The sequence below is a fragment of the Sminthopsis crassicaudata genome, chromosome X (genome assembly GCF_048593235.1).
Source record: "Sminthopsis crassicaudata isolate SCR6 chromosome X, ASM4859323v1, whole genome shotgun sequence".
NCBI lineage: Eukaryota > Metazoa > Chordata > Mammalia > Dasyuromorphia > Dasyuridae > Sminthopsis > Sminthopsis crassicaudata.
Window position 1 is genome coordinate 40,307,495 of NC_133623.1, and position 19,394 is coordinate 40,326,888.

The 19,394-nt window shown below is 44.5% G+C and overlaps 1 protein-coding gene across 3 annotated transcripts in view; it reads left to right on the top strand.

Moving 5' to 3' along the window:
• Positions 1-19,394, top strand: part of FGF13 (fibroblast growth factor 13) — a 501,868-nt gene that overhangs the window by 16,185 nt on the left and 466,289 nt on the right. The gene's annotated exons all lie outside the window — the stretch shown is intronic.

Sequence of the window (19,394 nt, forward strand, 5' to 3'; positions counted from 1 at the left end):
TTTTCTTCCCTTCCCTCTCCCTTCTTCCTTCTCCTGCCTTCCTCTTCCTCCTCCTCCCCTATTCTCTTTCTCCCTCCCCCCTCCCCTTTTCCTATCTTTCTCCCGCTCCTCTCCCCTTCGTCCCCCCCCTCCCCAGTTAGCAGTGGACCAGTTTATTTGCTCCTGGATATAAATTGGGTAACAATTGCCATGGAAACGGGGCGGGGAGGTGCAGAGAGGCAGTGTTGGGGAGATGTGGGGAACAGCGAGCAGATTAATCCAATCTAATCCATATCCCCTCTCAACATCCCCCATTATGGGATGGGCCACGATTCCCTTTCAAGGACTTGGGTTATTATTAACGACCCGGCCGATCCCCAGAAGTTGCCTGGATCCTGTTGGCTCTTCTGGAGTAGGAAGCTCCTTTACCCAGTGCTCTTCAGTCCCTACCCAGAACCTTTTGTTTCTTCTCTCTTCACCTGTGTATGGGGGGGGGGGGGTCGAGAAGAAGGCTTCTTGTAGCACTTTTAACCTTCCCAGCTAAAAAGTTGTCTAAGTCATTAGCACCGATTCTAAGTAGAAAGGATTGTGTCTCTCAGGCTGAAAAGGAGCGTGTGGGAGGGGGAGGACCCAAACTGCTGGCTTGTGGGGGTTCCAGGCCCCGGCCTCGGCTCGCTGGGTTGGGTGCCAGCTGACGCCCCTTGACTGAAGGTTTAAGTGCAAGGTTTAATTGAAATAGTAAACTTTGGGAAGCGGGCTGCCAAGCAGGCTGTTCGGGGTGTGCTGAGCATTTGAAATATGTATTTCTGTGATAAGGTGGAATGACTGGAGAATCATTCAGAAGCCTTATTTTCCACAAAGTGCCCACATAGATAAAGACATTTGAAAATTGTAGCACAAACCCGGCTTAATCCAGGTAATTCCACTTGGAAGCGGGCAGCATTTGGAAATCATTCTTTTCCCCGAGTTCCCCCTTTAAGTGTTGTCTTACCTTCCTTCCACTTTGAAAAATCCAATCCCATCCACACATGCCACAAGAAAACGACAGTGGCTGCTCTGAAGCATTTCTCGTGGAATGACAGGGATGTGGGGAAAGCTGGACCTTGGTTTTCCTGAAATAAAGTATTTTACTAAAGGTATGGTATATTTTTTCCCCATTACATCACTGACCTTTTTAGCACTGTATACTTTCACTTGAGAATTATTTATTAGGATTTCAGGCCTAAATACAAAGGACTTAAAAAAAAAAAAAACAACCTTTTTTTTAATTTTTTTTTTTTAAACTGGGGGATTAATGGTAGCTATTTGGGCAGATCTCAACTTCCTATTAGACTTGCCATGTCTTTTAACATTTTATCTTAAAGGAAGCAATGGAAATCTTCTACAGCTACTGTGAAATGCCCTTTATATACTAGGGCGGCTCATTTCATTCTTGATTTACTCTCTTTTTTGCAAGAACCAAGAAAGTTTTTAGCAGTGATCCAAGAGTATTCATTTTGGGGGAATTTCATTGTCAACATTATAGTTTTAGCCACCTCCCCTCGTAGGTTGGGAAAATATGATATTCTGATGGATCTTGAATTTTATCCATGGGACCGCCCTCTGCCTGTGCTGAGGAAAACGGGGTCGAATGAAGTCAAAAGGAGCTGGCTTGGTTATTAACAGTTCCTTTCCCTGAAGTCAACAAGTTGCTTTGAAAGCTATCGGTGATTTGATGGGATTTCAACTGCCCTCTCCTTCCTCCTCGCAGTTGTTATGTAGACCTTCCAGCCCCAAGAAGTCCTCTAGGAAATGTTCTTACAGTGCCTGTTTTGTTCCTAGGTGTGTGCCTTGAACCGTGACCTTTTCTCCCCAGAAATCCCTCCCCCCTTTGGATGCTGTTGTTATAAATCAGGAAAAGGGAAGACAGGGGTACAGTGCAGGGGCTACAGCGGCCCTCTGCTCCGGCACAGAGGAAAGCTCGCTGTTTGTTTGCTTAAGCAGCTTTGGCTGCCTGGCCCACACAATGAATTCAGCCGCTAGTTTCCTGCAGAAGTACCTGGCTAGCGTCGGACTCGGTTTGGTGCAAAGGGGACAGCCGCCGACCGGAGGCCTCCCAAATGGGCTGGAGACGAGCGCTTTTCTTTGCTGGCTCCGAGCCCTTGGCAGTTCTGAGATTTCTCACTCTGTTCAGGGGAGTTTGGGGTGTGCTTGCAACAACCCTCATGGCTTGTGCTTATTGGAAAGAGCCTGCCATTTCAGTGGTGCTTTCAGCGCTGCTTTCTGCTGGCCGGCCTTGGAGTCTGGGCCTGGGCCTCTCGCTGAGCTGGGGACACAGATTGCAGGCATATTCCCAGAAGCCCAGGCTGGCAGAGCGGCCCCCCGGGAATATGGGCAGTCCCCGTGGCCGGTAGTGGACGGGCTTCCTTCTCGGCTTTGCATGCTTGATGTTCTGGCTCCCAAAAGCCCACCAGGCTTTGGGGCATTTGTGGCTGCACATGGAGCACATGTCACGACTTTATATTAACTCTGAAAATGGTTTCGATGGAGATCATCTTGGTCTCTCCGGGTTTAGGAGCTAGCCAAGGTTCCCCACCTACCCCCCACTGGCTTAAGCCTTAAAAAATGGGGGGGGGCACATGGCAATCTGACCAATCCATCATCTCTCTTCCTCTACTTGCCCCCCTCCCCACAATATTAAAAATATCAAAGAATAATCTACTGGTCACTCAAATTCCAGCATGCTTAGCTGCTGTCCTGCCAAGTAGACAGGTTATCAGCCAGTGGTTTTACCAACAAGGGATAAAGGGTAAGGAGAACTCCTGGGCAGAATGCCTGGCTGGGCAAAGCCACCCACCCGAACACTGTTAACAGTTTACCTTTTTATTGTATTTTTAGTTGTAGTTTTTTTTTTTTTTTTAAGAGATTACAGATTGGATGGTCAGATGCTGAAGGGAGGGAGAGGCTGCACTAACTGCTCCCCTCTTCTGTGGCCCTCTCAGTGTGGCTAGAGTTGTGCCGTTGTGGGTCCCGGGCATCGAACTTGTGTCTCTAAGGTAAAGATGATCGGAGCAGCGCAAGTCCCCAGCTGCTTATTCTATTGTTAGTATTCCTCACGGTGTGTGACCTCTTTGTGTGGGACTGTGACTTCCTGAAGGAGGCAGGGTAGATAGGCTGTGTCTTAACAAGATCTCTCTTCTCCCCATAGCTCTGTCTCTTAAGCCTATTATTTAGGCCGGGCGCTGTGGACCAGGGAAGGTGACCACAGTGAGAGCTGAGGTAAAGAAGGCAGGAGGTGGCTGGAGAACTCGTGGGCAGGCACTTGGGCTAGAGAGGGGCTTGGGGCCTGGGAGCTTGGCTGGGGAGTTAGGGCAGAGAGGCGAAATCTTCAGTCTCTGGGTAGCCATGCTGCGTGTTTTATGTTCAGATCGTCTCCTCGGCCTCAAAATTCCATCGAGTGGAGATCTTGCCGAGCTGCACGTGAAGGCTGGCACGAGAAGGCTCGCGCCCTCCCTCGTGATTCCTCCTTTTGGGACAAAGTTTGCTAATAAGGATTGAGAGCAAATTGCTCAGATTAAGCAATTTAATGAGGTGGGCCATCCCCAGAAATAAAACAGTGGGGGGAAAGCCTGGAAACGAGACACCGAGTGAAATCTGCAAAGCTCTGCTGGTGATTGGTATCTACCACGGGCAGCTCCTTGCCGCTTGGTTTCTCCGGCGCCCATCTTAGCCTTCCCCAATCAGGAGAGAAATCATCATTAGATTGGAGCAGGGGAGCTCAGGAGATGATGTTGGCGGCTGATTGGCTTCCATAAGAGACCTTGTCAGGTTCCCCCTTCAGCATCCTGAAATGAATATTTTCCCCTGGTTGTGGCTCGCTTTTGGGGGTGCTTTTGTTTTCTTTGGAAATTTCTCACATCTGTGAATATTTTAGGGAACTTTGTTTCCAGGGTATGGAGGGCCAGGGAGACAATTTCCCAGGGAAATGGAGCAATGTCACAAACATATCACCTCTTTGACAGCTTTTGCTTAGAAATCATAGAATTATACGATCTCCAGGTAGAAAGGGATCTCAGAGATTCAGAACCAGGCAGTTTTTCTTTTCTAGCATCTACACCAAAAGGCCTTGCAACCTGTGCTGGAGGCCTTCCCCCGACAGGGAGCTCATCACTTCTCCTAGCAGCCCATTCCTTATACATTTTGACAGCTCTAATTAATGTCATTGTTCGGTCGTTTTTCAGTCACGTTCAACTCCGCGACCCCCTTTGGGGTTTTCTCGGCAGATACTGCACTGGTTTGCCATTTCCTTCTCCTGCTCATTTTCCAGATGAGGAGCTGAGACAAACGGGGTGAAGTGCCCTGCCCAGGGTCATCCTGCTAAAAAGTGTCTGAAGCCGAATTTGAGCACAAAAAGATGAGACTTTTTGACTCCAGACCTGTTGCTCTGTGCACTGTGATACAACCTAGAAGCCCCCTAGCTCTAATTTTTAGGAAGATATTTTCTCCCTTTATATCATGGCCAAATCCTTCTTTCTCTGATTGCCACAGGTTGCCCCTAGCTCTGCCGTCTGAGATGAAGCAGAGTTCTAGAATCACAGATTTTATAGATCAGGAGAGGTCCTCAGGGGCCATATAATCCAACCTGGAAGCGAAAGGAAGCCTCACTCTCACATAGCCACCACCACGGGCTTCAACCATCTCTTCTTGAAGACCTCTGGTGGATGGCGAGCTCCTCCCCTGTGGATGCGGGCCATTCTGAGTTTAGACAGCTCTCACTGGCACTGGCCTCTTGCTGAGTCCACCCCATTGTTCATGATTCTCTCTGGGGCCTGATGGAATAAGCCTGATCCCTTCTTCCCACGACAACGTTTCAGATACTTGGAAGATGGATCATGTTCCTTCCAAGTCTTTTCTGTCCCGGATTTACTATTCCCATTTCCTGCAGTGGCTTTTCATATTACTTCTATTCAAAATCCTTCATCATCCCAGTTTTCCTCCTCTGAACGCTCTCCAGTTTCAGTGGTATTTGTCAAGTGGCTCTTTTGTGTTGGGCCTTGGGGATACAAGTACACAAAACCAAATGGTCCCTATTCTCAGTGAGCTTACGTTCTAATAATGGAGAGAACAAGTACTATCTAAATATAAAGTGGAATACATGCAAATGTTTACTGAGTAGCTAAATACAAGAGAGTTTGGGAGAGAGGGCACTGCCTGGGGACATTAGGAGACGTTTTGTGTAAGACATGGTGCCCAAGCTGCATCTTAAAAGGAAGAGAGGAGCGAAGAGTGAATGTGCTCTCAACATGGGAGACAGCATTTGCAAAGGCCCAGAGAAGGGAGGATGGCTAATAAGAAATAGAGAGAAAGCTAGTCTGACTGGTTATGAGTGCAGAGGAAGAAGCAGTTATCCAGTGAAACTTGAAAGATAGATTGGGGCTGGGGTGTATAGGGCTTTACAAACTATAAACAGTGGTGTTTATCTTCTAGTGGCAGTAGCAAGTAGCTGGAGTTGGTCAGACAGGGGTATCACGTAAATCTTGACTTATGGAAAATTACTTTAGCAACAGTTTTTGTAGGATGAACTGGAGCAGTGGAAGACTTGAGGCTGGGACATTAATTAAGAGGCTGTTGTGGTAATTGGTGAGAGGTTTGGAGAGCCTGATCTAGGGCAGTGGCTACTTGAACAGACGAAAGGGATTGGCTTGGAGGGATGTTGTGATGATAGAAATGGCAGAGTTTGGTAAGTGATTGGCTATGGGGGATGAAGAAGGGCAAAAAGTCTGGAGTGATACCCAAGGGAAGAACCCGTGATACCAGTAGAATGATAGTGTTTCCAGCAGAAATAGGAGTGTTTGGAAAGAGGAGGAGGTGCTTTAAAGGAGAAAATAATAAATTTAATTTTAGTGTGTTGACTTTAAGAGGTCTCTAGGTTAGCCCAGCTGAAATGTTCAAAATACAATTGGGCCTTGATGTTGCATCTGAGTGTCATCTGCTTAGAGATTATAGTTAAACCCCTGGGAGCTGATGAGATGACAGAGAAAGCTAAAGAAAGACCCCAGAAGAGAGCCTTGAGGAATACTGACAGCTAGGGGGGTGTGATGGGGTTGATTAGCCATTCTCTTTGGAGACTTGGAGTGGTGAGATAAGGAAGAAAAGAAACAGCAAAGAGCAGTGTCAGAGAAACCCAAGGATGCTAGTGTGACTGATGGCACCCTATGTGATGAATAGGTAGAAAAGGATGAGCCTTGAAAAAAGATGATCGCATTTGGCAAACAAGAGATCATTGATAACTTGAGAGAGGATGGTTTCCATTGAGGTGGGAGATAAGATTGGAAAGAGTTGAAGAGGGAAAGGAGATGAAATGTAGCACGTAGAGACAACTTTTTCAAAGAAGTGACCCGAGAAAGGGAAATGAAATATAAGATATAGAGGAGGATATATAGATGTCGTCTAGCAAAGATTAAGGAAAGTATTGAAGGCCACAGGGAAGGAAGTAGCAGATGGAGAGAAACTGAAGAGAGAGGGAGAGGAATGAGGATGCAATCTCTGAGAGAAAATGGGGAAACATGGCAACAAGTGGACATGGAGAGGGGTTTGTCTCCAGTTGGAGAAGAACCATCTCTTTGTCAGACTGAGGGAAAGAAGAAAAGAGGAGGAGGTGGTGTCTAGTAATTTTAAGGGAAAGAGAATGGGGAAAGAGGTCACTCACATTAAATGCTCTCTTTTTTATGATTTAAACAATCAATGTATTTATTTAAAATTTAAACTCAATATTGTCATGTACCCAGCAGAACCTAAGAGAGGATACAAAACATAGAACAATATAGATATACATACATGCACCCACACATATAGACATATATGTACATACATCTCAAACATATTAATATGGCTGACATATCATGTGGATTTCTTTCTTTTGATTGAATCTTTTTAAATAACGACTTTGTGAATATCTTATTTTTTTTTTGAAAAAGTAAGTAACAAACATGGTTCTCAGCTGAGGGAGGAGGGAATAAAGGGAAGTTGAAAGAAGAGAAGGTTTGGAATAGCTAAGTGAGTTAAACAATCCGGGAGGAAAGAAAGGACTATCTTGCTGCAGTGGGATGACAATTAAGGTTGGGCATCATGGATTGGTAATGTAGCCAGTTCTCCAGCTTCATTTAGGAGCTTGTGAATAATCTGGGAATTTTACAGAGTTGAGTTTTGGCAAGAGATGATGTGTGATAGGACAAGAGAGAAAGGGATTAAAGACCCAAGGGCAGGGTAGAATTGAATGTCTAATTATTGGGTTGAAGTTGGAGAGGGAGGAATGTGAAGTCATCTGATGATCAATGTCCTCAAACTGTGGCACCACGACTAAAGCCAGACCTCCAGAAGAGATCTGACGGAGACAGAGAATAGGGGGGACTGTCACTCCCATCCCAGTTCTTGGAAGCTTTGCCCCTTTTAGTGCTGTCCAAGATCACATTAGCTTTTGTGGCTCCATATCACTCTGTTGACTCATATTAACCTTACAGTTCCCTAACACTCCCCTTCCCAAGATCTTGCTCAGAACAATCACAGTCCCATTATTCCTCCTGCATCTATTTATGAGGTTAAATTTTTGGTAGTCGAGTACATCACATAGATCCCTGCTAAATTTCTATTCATTAGATTCAGCCTAATATTCTAGATGCTGGTGGTGATACATAGATAGATAATGATGATGATACTAATGGTGGACATTAATAGAGTGCTTTAAGGTTTGCAGAATGCTCTACCGCCATTTTATTTGATACTTACAATGACCTAGATACTCTTAGTCCCTTTCCCCACTTTATATATGAGAAAATTGTGGGTCTGATGGGTTGGGACTTGCCCATGTTAACAAAACTAGTTGTTTGCAGAGGTAATATTTGAACCCAGATCTTTCTTGATTCCTGATTCACCCCTCTGTGTACTGCACCGTGATACCTCCCTTAAACGGGACAAGTGCTCTGCTGCTAATCGAATAATAACAGTAAGTCCTTCATATGGCTAAAGCCAAAATTATTACGATTTTGTTGGCATGGGGAACTCTTTGGTATGGAAGCTCCCTTTATCAATGCAGGTGAGCATTTTCTCTGCAATTTACAGTCTTAGTTGCCAGAGCAGAGATGTTTAATATGTGGCCTAGAGGCTGCAAGCAGCCCACAATAGTCTCCAGTATGACCCAAACCAGATGAAAACGTAATTGGGAAATACATAAGGAAATAATTAACAAATTAAACAAGTAAAATAAAACATAGATAATATTGTGTTTTGAAGCACAGTTAATATACTGCCTGTAAAGAGGCTTATGCAAGCATTAGAAAGTCCCCTTTATATCTAACTTGGACGACATTATTCTAGGCCAGGGCTTCTTAACCTTTTTCCACTCATGGACCCTTTTTGCCCAATAATTTTTATGCCACCCCGGGCATGCAGATATGTCAAATAGGTCTACAAATCAATCATTTACTGATAAGAAATCATAATTTTGCATCCCCACATTTAGTTCCAAGAGCCCATATGGGGTCACGAATCATAGTTTAAGAAGCTGGGTTCTAGAGCACATACAGAGATTCATTGATGTCCTGACTAGGTATCAAAGGCAGGACTTGAATTCATATCTTCCTGGTTCAGGGATAGCTCTTTCTACCATGCACGGGTTCAAAATGTCAAAGTGATTCTTAACTCTTGATTCTCCCTCACTACCAATCTATGCAATTGCCTAATCTTGCTAATTCTGCCCTATATCTAATCTCTCTCACATCTATCCTCTTCACCCACATGCATTTCATTCTCCTCCAAGTCCTCATCCACTTCTTGTTTTCTTTAATTCTCTCCCATCTCCAGAATCCCCCTTCCATGCAAATGCCAAAGTAGTCTCCTTGAAACCCCAGTCTAACCATGTCCCTACTCAAAGATTTCAAGTGGTTCCCTAATTTTATCTAGGATCAAATGGAAAATCTTTAGTTTAGCATTTCAAACCTTTCCCTCTGTAGCTTCTATCTACCTTTCAGCCTTAGGGAGACCTACACAAGCCTCTTTACTTGAGCTTGGCACTACACTTCCTGCCTATAACTAGACCTCTGCACAGACTTCCTGTTGTGCCTGGAATTTTTTCTTTCTTCAGCTTCTTTCATTGCTCAGTTCAGATATGACCTCCTATAGAATGCTTCTTACGTATCCCTCTAACTAGTTCTCTTTCCTTCCTCAAATTATTGTATGCTTCGCTCTTCTGTATAAATATTCTTTCTCCCAGTCAATGAAAGGTCTTTGATGGCAGTTTTGTGTGTGTGTGTGTGTGTGTGTGTGTGTGTGTGTGTGTGTGTGTGTGTGTGTCTGATCCCTTGTGAAATCTCTCCAGCCCTGCAACTATAGTACCTTGCATGTTTCCTAAATGCCTGTTGGATGAATGGATAGTACTTCTATAGCCTGTTTTGGTCAAACCATGTCAAAAGTGGTGTATTCATTTCTGGGTGTCATATTTTGGGAATGATATTGATAAGGTGGATGAGGGTAATGAGAATTGAGGGAGGAATAGACGTTCTGCTAAATGAGGTCTTGGTTGTTAGCCCGGAGAAAAAGAGATTTAGTTGGGGTTGGAAGGGAGGTGAAAGCGGATGGATGGGAAGTGATAGGGTAGCAGCCTTTGCGTGTTTGAAGTTCTCTCGTGTGGAAATTGACTTTCTGTGTTGGGTCCAGAGGACAGATCTAGTGGTGGCAAGTGTAGAGAAGCAAATTTAGACTTGATATCAGCACAAATCCCAACAAGAGATGGCTAAAAATGGGATGGGCTCCCTCAGAGGGTATCTGGTTCCTCTTTACTAAACCTTCAAATAAAGGCTGAGCCTGTAGAGGGCATTTTTTTATAGGGAGAGGTCCTGCGTAGGGTGTTGTTTGGGCTAGTTGGATTCAGAATTGTCTGAGTTCTGAAGTTCGTTGAGGCTTCCTTCATTAAAGAGGTAGCTATTGGATGGAGCTTTGAAGGAAGGATGGGACTTCAGCAAAGGGAGGTAGAGAGGAGTCCATTTTATGGTTGAAGGACAGGGAGAACAAAGGCCTGGAAATCAGAGAGAGAAACAGATTAGAGCTGAATATGGACAGGAGTCTAGTTTGGCTGAAATTCAGAATGCATTAAGGTAATTAGCATGAGTTAAGGCTGGAATACATTAAGGCAATTAGCATGAGCTAAGGCTGGAAAGGTAGGTAGAAGTAGTCTAATCTGTCTTTCATGTGATAACTCTTCAGATATTTGAAGACTGCTCTTATGTTCCTTTCCCAACCAAGCTCCAATTTTCTCTCCATTAAATATCCCTGATTCCTTTGGCCAGTTCTCTGCTGGCATGATTCTTTTTCCTCTTTTCCATGGGTTTTTCTCCTCCAGAAGCTGACCTACTTGACAAAAATATGGGGACCAGCAAAGAGTATATTAACTGGCAGTCCGGTAGCAAGCTGCCCCTCCAATTTAGACTCCTGATGAACTGGATGTCAAAGCCCTCCTTCCATGCAGCACCTCTCTTGTGTAGGAAAGTGTTTGTTCCTTAAAAAAGAGGCAAGTTTTTGGGTGAAGATATAGAGACTGGACCTTTGATTTCCTTGTATAGAGAATTCCCAGGTGAGGAAGTTCCTTCCACCAATGCAAATAAGTACTCTTCTTTTCAATTTAGTCTCAATGAGTCTCAATGAGCCTTGGCCAGGGTCACCTAGCCACTATATAGCAAAAGCTGGATTTGAATCTATTCAAGGTCAGCTCTCCATTTCCAATACCATATTGTCCCATAGCACAGGTATTGTACATGGGCCCTTTCTGGAGATATGGGTAAATAATACACATTAATTATTGGGGCCATTGGAGTCCAGATTTGAAGCACTGTATATTTCAGAGCCTTGTTACAGGGTTCTCCTGAACTCTGTCTCCATTTGCCCTTTGATATTACATTGGATGTTGACTGTGGAATGGAGACAGGGTAGGTGTCAGTGCCTAATGTTCTTCCCTCTGACAGAAACAGGGTTAGTAGGTGTCCTTGCTGATTGTCTTAAATTTGGCCGTGGCCCTAGAGTCTGCTGGCATCGTCTTTGTGTTGACATGTCTGAAGCCTCCAGGAGGGTGGCTGGCCTATGTGGTTCTTGGCTCTTTTCCTTCATTCTGAAGAGCTTCACGAGGTGATTTAGGCCATTTCTGATGTCTCCTAAGGGTTGCACGGGTAGTGAATTTTCCATCATTCTTTCTGTACCCTATCCTAGACCCATGGAAAAAGAGCAGAAAGAGTTGGAGTGGAAATAACATTCCTTTATTGGCCAATCAAACTTTTTTTAATGGCTCTCAGCAGGCTTGAACAGAATCGGGAAGTATGTTTTTGGTACTCATTGACCGACCTCCCCTTTTGGTTTGTTTTTCTTTCTATTCTTCTCATATGTACTGCCTTTCCCCAGTATTCTGTGCCCTCAGCTTCATCCTCAGCTAAAGCCTGATACATCATAGCCCCTTAATCGATGTTTGTTATTTGTCCAATGGATAGCTAACCCCACTCCTGTGCCCTTCATCTTCCATCTCTGGAGCTCCATACTGCCTTGCACCAAAATGAGGGCTTAAGAGATGTGTCTGTTCAATGGCTTCTCCATGGAGTCATATATATACTCAATACTCGTGTCTTGCTACCAGTCCCATCACAACTTATCCACCTGTGGTCTCTTCCCTCCAGTTTATATAGCAGCTATGTGCCCGTAGCCGCATGTGGCCCACAGTGCTCCTGAATACTGTCTGAACTTGATTAATATATATATATATATATATATATATATATATATATATAATATATTGAATTATATATCAACCATTCAATATAATATAATATGATTTTATATATATGTAAAATTCCCAATTGGGAAATACCTAATAAATAAAAATATAATAAAAGATGGATAATATTAATGTGATTTTCTACATCGATATGCAGCCTACAGGAATCCTTATTATGGTTTAGTGACCCCCATTTTCTATTTGAATTTGACACCACTGATCTAGCCTGTTGGAAAGTTTCCCATAAAACTAATCCTTACAAAGGTGTTAACAGATAATGGCTAAATGTATATTATCACCCTCCTCCCCCATTTGCATTTTAACTAAGGATTTCTGCAAATGCTTAGCCTTGACCCAAAGGAGTGACTTTAATAACAGATTATCAGACATTTTGAGGAGGAGGATAAAGAAATGAGAGGGAAAAGGGAGAATTTTCCAGCAGAGCTTGACTCCTTCAAAATAAGAGACCATCTTTCTCCCTAGTCCCCAAGGAGACTGGGGACTTTTATTTTTGACCAGTGTAGATAGAACAATGAGTTATGAGGTAATACAAAAAACTAGTCCTAGAGTCTCTTCCCCCGTAAATCGAGATGGGAAGTTATAACCATTGTCTTCTTCTTCTGTGCTTTTCCTCATTCTTCCATCTCTTCCTGTTGTCCATATAGGGCTACTCCAATTCAATTCAGCAATTCAGTTTAGAGCATTTCCATTTTGGAGAGGAAATATATATATATATATATATATATATATATATATATATATATATATATGTATATATACACACACACATACATACATATATACATATACACACTGTGTGTAGTGTAGAGAGCTGGCTTCAAAGCTCAGAAGACATGGCCACCATGGCCACCATTTTACCTAGAGGGCCCCTGGATTATACTGAGACTCTGAATTGCAGTCAAGGTGCTGATCTCAGGGGTGGAGGGGAGTCTCCTCATCAGAGAGCTCCCCATGTCACTGAGTTAGTCCCTATCCCTTTAACATCTTCAATGTGCAAAGTACAAAATAAGGCCCTGAGGCAATGGCCTGTGATGCAAAGAAGTTGCAAAAAAGATGCCCTCAAAGAGTTGCCTTTCTACTAGTGGAGTATACCAAGTATCCAGATAAGATTTAATGGGGAAGTAGAGGGGACATCACAGTGTTCCCAATTCTGCAATAATAATCATGGTTGAAATTTATAGAGTGTTTTAAGGTCTGCAGAATTCACACACAATATTTCATTTGATTTGCAACCAAGGAAATAGGTATTATTATCATTATAATTCTCTCTCCTCCCATTTTACAGATGGAAAAATCGAGGCTCAGAGAAAGTAAGCAATTGGGCTTGAGTCATACTAGCTGGTGTTAGGCAGGATTCCTCCTAAATGTAAGGTCAGTGTTCCTTCCTCCAGCATCCTGAAATCTAGTGTACTGGTAGTTGCATGTGAGGATGACGTTTTGGAGCTTCACCTAGCCAGGGCGCTGGGGCTGTTGCTGATTTTCCAGCTCCTGTTTCTTCCTGCTTGTTACACCTGAGTTTTCATTCTTAATTGACTTCCAGGTAGGACTCATGTTGTTTATTTTATTTTAGTTTTTTGTCCTTCTTACGTGGCATATGCTTTCTGTCTCTCTCATCTGTCCCTCTCATCTGTTTCTGGCTCTCTCACCTTTTCTCTCCTTCTCTTCCTCCATACATCTTGTCAACAGATGTCATCAGCTCCTCCAGATCTAAGTAAGTTCCTTTCGTGGTTTTCAGTCATGGGACTCATCACCTGGCCTTTTCTCCCTTATTAGCTGGTCTGGCCATCTAGTGACTCCCCCCCCCCTTTATAAAAAGGCATCTTAAAGGAAGGGGCCTTTAGACTTATTATATAACTCATTTAAATGAAAAAAATAAAAGCTTGGGGTTTATTTTTTAAGCCCAACTATTTATGCAGCCCTTCAGTTAGATAATATTTCCAAAAATATATCTTGTTAAGAGAGATGCACTCCTTGAACAAGCATATTAATTATAGTTCTCAAACTTGGGTATCATGTAGCCAGGCTTCAGTGTGTTGGAGAACCCATGTTTAACAGCAACAATTAAAAGTGAAAAGCCAATTTCGATGGTTCTAGGTGAAATTGACTGCGAGATGGGAACTGTTCCCCCCGTCCTTCCAAATAAGGAAGGTGGCATTTCTGCAGCTATGGAATTGGGGATGAGTAAACAGCCAGGCTTCTTAAAATATTTATCTGGCTGTTGAAAGAATATTAAGTAAACAAGATGCTTTGTGCTGCCTGGCTTACATTTTGTGAAACCCCTCTGATCTCTGCTTTGACAAGGGGACAGAAACTGACCTGATTGTTTTTCCATTTGATTTTTCTCTGTATATTTTACTTAGCTTGGGGGGTTTCCGGTGAGCACGAATGCTTCCAGAGGACTCGAGCTTTCTGGATTTGTGTTTTGCTTTTGGAGATCTGAGAACAATATGAACTCTGAAAGATTGGCTTTAAAGCAACATAGTGGTGGGGGGGGGGTGGAGTGGGTGATGCTCCTAGAACTGGAAGCTCTGGTTTGGGAGGTCAGCAGGCAGCTGGACCTCAGTTTGGTCAACAAGTCTCCTTAGCTGCTGGTGTCTGGCGGGCGAGCCCGTGACCAATTTCTGTGTTCTCGTTTGCCTTGTGATTTGCCTGCCGAAAAAAGCAACACCGAAAAGTTGTGTCTCCAAAGGTGAAACTTGGCCCCGAGCTGCTCTCTGCTGAGCTGTGACAAGGTTTCTTTCACAGGCTGTGTCCAGGACGACTCCTGGGGGCCTCAGTTGTCTTGTTGCTCGCAGCAAAGTGAATTTACCTTGCCAGGGCTGGGCAGCTGGCACCCTTTCCCCTGAATGCCATGCAAGGAGGCCGTTCTCTTGGAAGACAGTGGATGTTCTCAACGTAGCTATTTCAGGATAATGAAGCAGCCGGGGAGAGGAGAGGACAGCTCTGGCCAGCAACACAATTGTGTAATTAGAGCAAGGAGCACATTGCAGCAACTCAGGAGGGAGGCAGGGTTGAGATTGTGGTCCCAGGCGGTGTCATGGCTCCAGGAAGCCGCCAGGCCTCAGACCTTGGGTTATCACTGTGGTAGCCATGTGCCTATGTCCTCTCCTCTCTTCTCCTCCCCCCCCTTCTCCTTTGCAACCCTTAGCACCCATCCAGCATTCTGTTATCCTCAGATATCCTCAGTTCCAGGCAATATGGCTCCTCTCCCAGCATGACCACTGGCTTTATAGTCAGGGGAGCTAGTTTCTAGGCCTGACATTGCCAGGTGCTTCTGAGTAGGTGTCTTCCCTTTTGTTTTTAAAGCCCCAGGTATAACATCAGGAGCACTCTCCTTGTAGTGCTGCCCATCTAGGGAAACACATGGTCCAGTGGAAAGACTTGTAATCCTGTGTATGACCTTGGTAAGTGACTTTACCTCCCTGAGCCTCAGGTTTCCCCATCTGGAAAAGGAGGGGATTGGATTAGTTTGCTTCTGAGGTTCCTTTTAGTTTGAGATCTAGGATACTGTGATGCAGGAGACTGGGTGGACAGAAGAGGCATTAAAGGGTGGGAGGTAGCTACTGAGTAGTCGCTGTCAAAGAGCTCCTCAGCAAGCAAAGCATCGTGTAAGCCAAACTTTCATTTCCCATGATCCTTTAAGTTAGTCTAGTTCTGTCTACTTTCAAGCACATATTAGCTATGGGACCCTGGGGCACATCATTTGACTGATCTGAGCCTCACTTTCCTCATTTGTAAAAGAGAAATTAACATTATCTCGCTCACTGAGTTGTTGTGGGGGACTGACTGATTAAATGTAGATAATGAAGCACTGTATAGATACTTATCAGTGACCTTTGAAAATTTGTTATTACTCTGGACTTATAAAATTATAGTTTTAGAATTTGGAGCGATCCAAGTGGCCATCTAGTCTAATAGTCTTATTTTCCACATGAGGAAGTGAGCCTTGGGATAAATGGCAGTGAGGGTGCTGAGCTGTGAATCAGGAAGAAATGAGTTCAAATCCAGCCTCAAACACTTCTTGGTTGTGTGAACCTGGGAACATCACTGTCTGCCTCAATTTTCTCATCTACCAAATGGGGATAATATTTGCATATACTTCCCAGGTTTGTGAAAGTGAAATGAGAAAATAATTGTAAATCACTTAGCTCAGCGCCTGGAACATCATAAGAGCTAAATGTGTTAACTATGTTGTTGTTATTATGATATGACTTAGTCTAGGCCACACAATAAATGACTAAGGCAAGATTTGAATCCAGGTCACCTGACTCCAAGCTCAGTATTTTTTCTTCTTTACCACATCCCTTCTCTTAGGCTATGTGGCAAGGAATTGCTCAACAATTAGTGGCCGGGATCTTTCTAGTCAGTCATTCAGTCAGTAAACATTTATTAAGCACCTACTACGTGTGCCAGGCATTATGCTAAGAGAGACCCTGGAGATAACTGAGAAAAAACCAAAATTGCCTCTGTTCTTAAGGAAGCTTACATTCTCTGAAGCAAGGGCCCTTGTATAGAAATACAAAATCTGGGATAGGGGTCTGAGCAACTTGGAGGAAGCGGTTGACCAGCAAGCATCAAGAAAATGTTTATTCTGTGTGTGGCAGTTTGCTAAACTCTGGATATTCACAGGCAAAGGACCTTCCCTTCTCTCCAGGATCTCCCAGTCTTATGAGGGAGACAACATCTAAATAACGAAGTGCAAAAAGATGGATTCTGTGTAAATGAAAGATAATCTCAGAGGGAAGGGATTAGAAAGAGTCAGTGTGTGTGTGTGTGTGTGTGTGTGTGTGTGTGTGTGTGTGTGTGTGAGAGAGAGAGAGAGAGAGAGAGAGAGAGAGAGAGAGAGAGAGAGGGAGAGGGGGGGGAGAGGGAGAGGGAGAGGGAGAGGCAGAAGGAGAGGGAGAGGGAGAGAGAGACAGAGACAGAGAGAGAGAGAGAGAGAGAGAGAGAGAGAGAGAGAGAGGGAGGGAGAGGGAGAGAGAGGAAAGAGAGACAGAGACAGAGACAGAGACAGAGAGAGAGAGAGAGAGAGAGAGAGAGGGAGGGAGAGGGAGAGAGAGGAAAGAGAGACAGAGACAGACAGAGAGAGAGAGAGAGAGAGAGGGAGAGAGAGAGAGAGAGAGAGAGAGAGAGAGAGAGAGAGAGAGAGAGAGGGAGAGAGAGAGAGGGGGGGGGGAGAGGGAGAGGGAGAGGGAGAGGCAGAGGGAGAGGGAGAGAGAGAGAGAGAGAGAGAGAGAGAGAGAGAGAGAGAGAGAGAGAGAGAGAGAGAGAGGGAGAGGGAGAGAGAGGAAAGAGAGACAGAGACAGAGACAGAGAGAGAGAGACAGAGAGAGAGAGAGAGGGGGGGGGGGGGAAAGGAGGATGAGGGGAGGGGGGGAGGGAGGGAGGTGGTGAAAGCCTCCCACAGATTGTGAAATTTGAGGGGAATCTTGAAGGAAGTCAGGAGTCTGAAGTGAGGAGGAAAAGCATGCAAAGCATGGGGCACAGCTGGTGGAAATGCAACGAAGTGTAAGAGATGGACTGTCATGTGTGATGAAAGCATGTAGGCCAACCTATCTGGAGTAATGGCTAAGAACTCTGGGGGTGGAGAGTGGGAGGGGACAGATTGTAAACGACTTTGAATGGCAGACATTTTTATTTTGTTATTTGATTCTGGAGCTAATAGAGAGCCCTTGGAGTTCATGAAATTGGAAGGGCATGCTCTTTAGGAAAGCTGCTTTGACAACTGGATAGGGATTGGATTGGGTTGGGAAGAGATTTGATGCCAAAAGCCTAATTGGAAGGCTTTAGTCGTAGTCCGGGGGTGGGGTCAGAGCATCTGTACTGGTCTGGCTGCTGTGAGAGTATAAGGCACTGTTGTGGGAAATGGCGTCCCTTGATACCAAGGGTGAGATTTAGCAAATGGCGAGATGGATATCTGACTGAGCTTGAAGAATCAGAGATGATGCTGAGGTTGAGATGGGGTGACGGGAGAACGGTGGTGCCCTTGGACAGTGAGAGGGAAGTTCAGAAGGGTTTGGGGGAAAGACAATGAGTTCTGTTTTAGACAAGGAAATCTGAGAGGCCTATGTGACATCAGAAAAGCATCAATATAGGACTAAAGCCCAGGAGAGAAATCAAGGCGGGTTGTGTAGATAGATCCCTGTGTCCGGCTTAATTGAACTCACTAAGTGAGATGGTGTAGAGGGAGAGCAGAAAGCCAGAGACGGTCTTGGGGAACAGCCATGGTCGTTGGGCATGACCTGGCTGAAGAGCTAACAAACGAGCCAGAGGAGAACAAGGAGAGAGAAATATCACCTCCTAGCTAGAGAGAAGGGGATCCGTAGTCTTAAAGCCTGTGGAGAAGTCAGGACACATGAGGGGGGAGAAGAACTGAGCATTTAACAATGGATGTCATCGAGAGCTTTGGAGAGAGAGGTTTGGGCCAAATGAGGAGGTCAGAAGGCAGATCAAAGAGAGGTTAGAAACCAAGACAGGAAGTGGAGGCCCTGATTATACAGCGTCCCAACCCACCCCATGCACTCAAACTCTTGCCTCTCCGGCAGTTAAATAATCCTCCAGCCTCCTCTTCTTGGACCTCCAATGAAACAAGGTAAGGTAGTGACTTCCCAGGGAAGCCCAAGCCTGTCTTGGACAGCTCTTAATTATTGTGAGGTTATGACTGACCTAAAATCTAATCTTCCTCTTTAGCATCTACCCATTGCTCCTGGTTCTGCTCCCTTGGTCCAGAATAAGTCACATTCCTCTCCCATACAGAAGCTCTTTGAGTTCTTGAGGACATCTCTCCTGAGTGCTCATGAGTCTTTTCTGTTATAGGCTAAACACCTTTAGATCTAAGCTTCTTGAGGGCAGTATGTTTTTTGCCTCTTTTTGTATCCTGGGTGATTTGGCACAGTGCCTGGCACATAATAAGTGCTTAATAAATATTCATTGAATTACTTGTTGAATTGAATAGTTCCTTCCAAAAAACCCTCCTGTGATTTAAAACCAAAACCAAAACCAAAAACCCTTAAGTCCCTTCACTCTCCCTGGACGTTTTCCAGCTTGTCAGTGACTCTTGTTTGGAGAATTTGATTACCCTTGAGCTCTGACCTCGCCTGGCCAGATCTCCTTTTACTAGCTACCAGATCCTTTTTCCCTTTGAAAAATTCTCTGGGGAGAAGGGGTAGTCTTGTTAATTGTCCATAATCACTCCTCTCCCCACCACACAAACTCTGTGGGTGACTATTGGAATACTACTTACCCTGAGGCTGTTGCTCAGCAAGTTGTAAAACTTTCCCCTAGATGATGCTAATTGAGTTTACTGCTCTCTAAATCCAGGATATTAGGGAGCTCTGCCCACTTGTGAAGACTCACTTTTTGGATTCTTAGTTAAATCTAGGGCCACTGTATGTGGATAGATGACTTGCTTGAGAAAGGTCTTCGTTTCCCTGGGCACTGAGCTCTACTGGAACGTCAAGAGAGCTTTGGGGTGGCCTTTGTGAGCTGGGATGGGGGCTGCTTGAGTACGGGGACATTGCAGTAGCATCCACAATGGAAAGAAAATAAGGTTTTGAGCACACAAGAATCTAGTAACTTTGCCATTGACTTCATGGGCCATGATGGT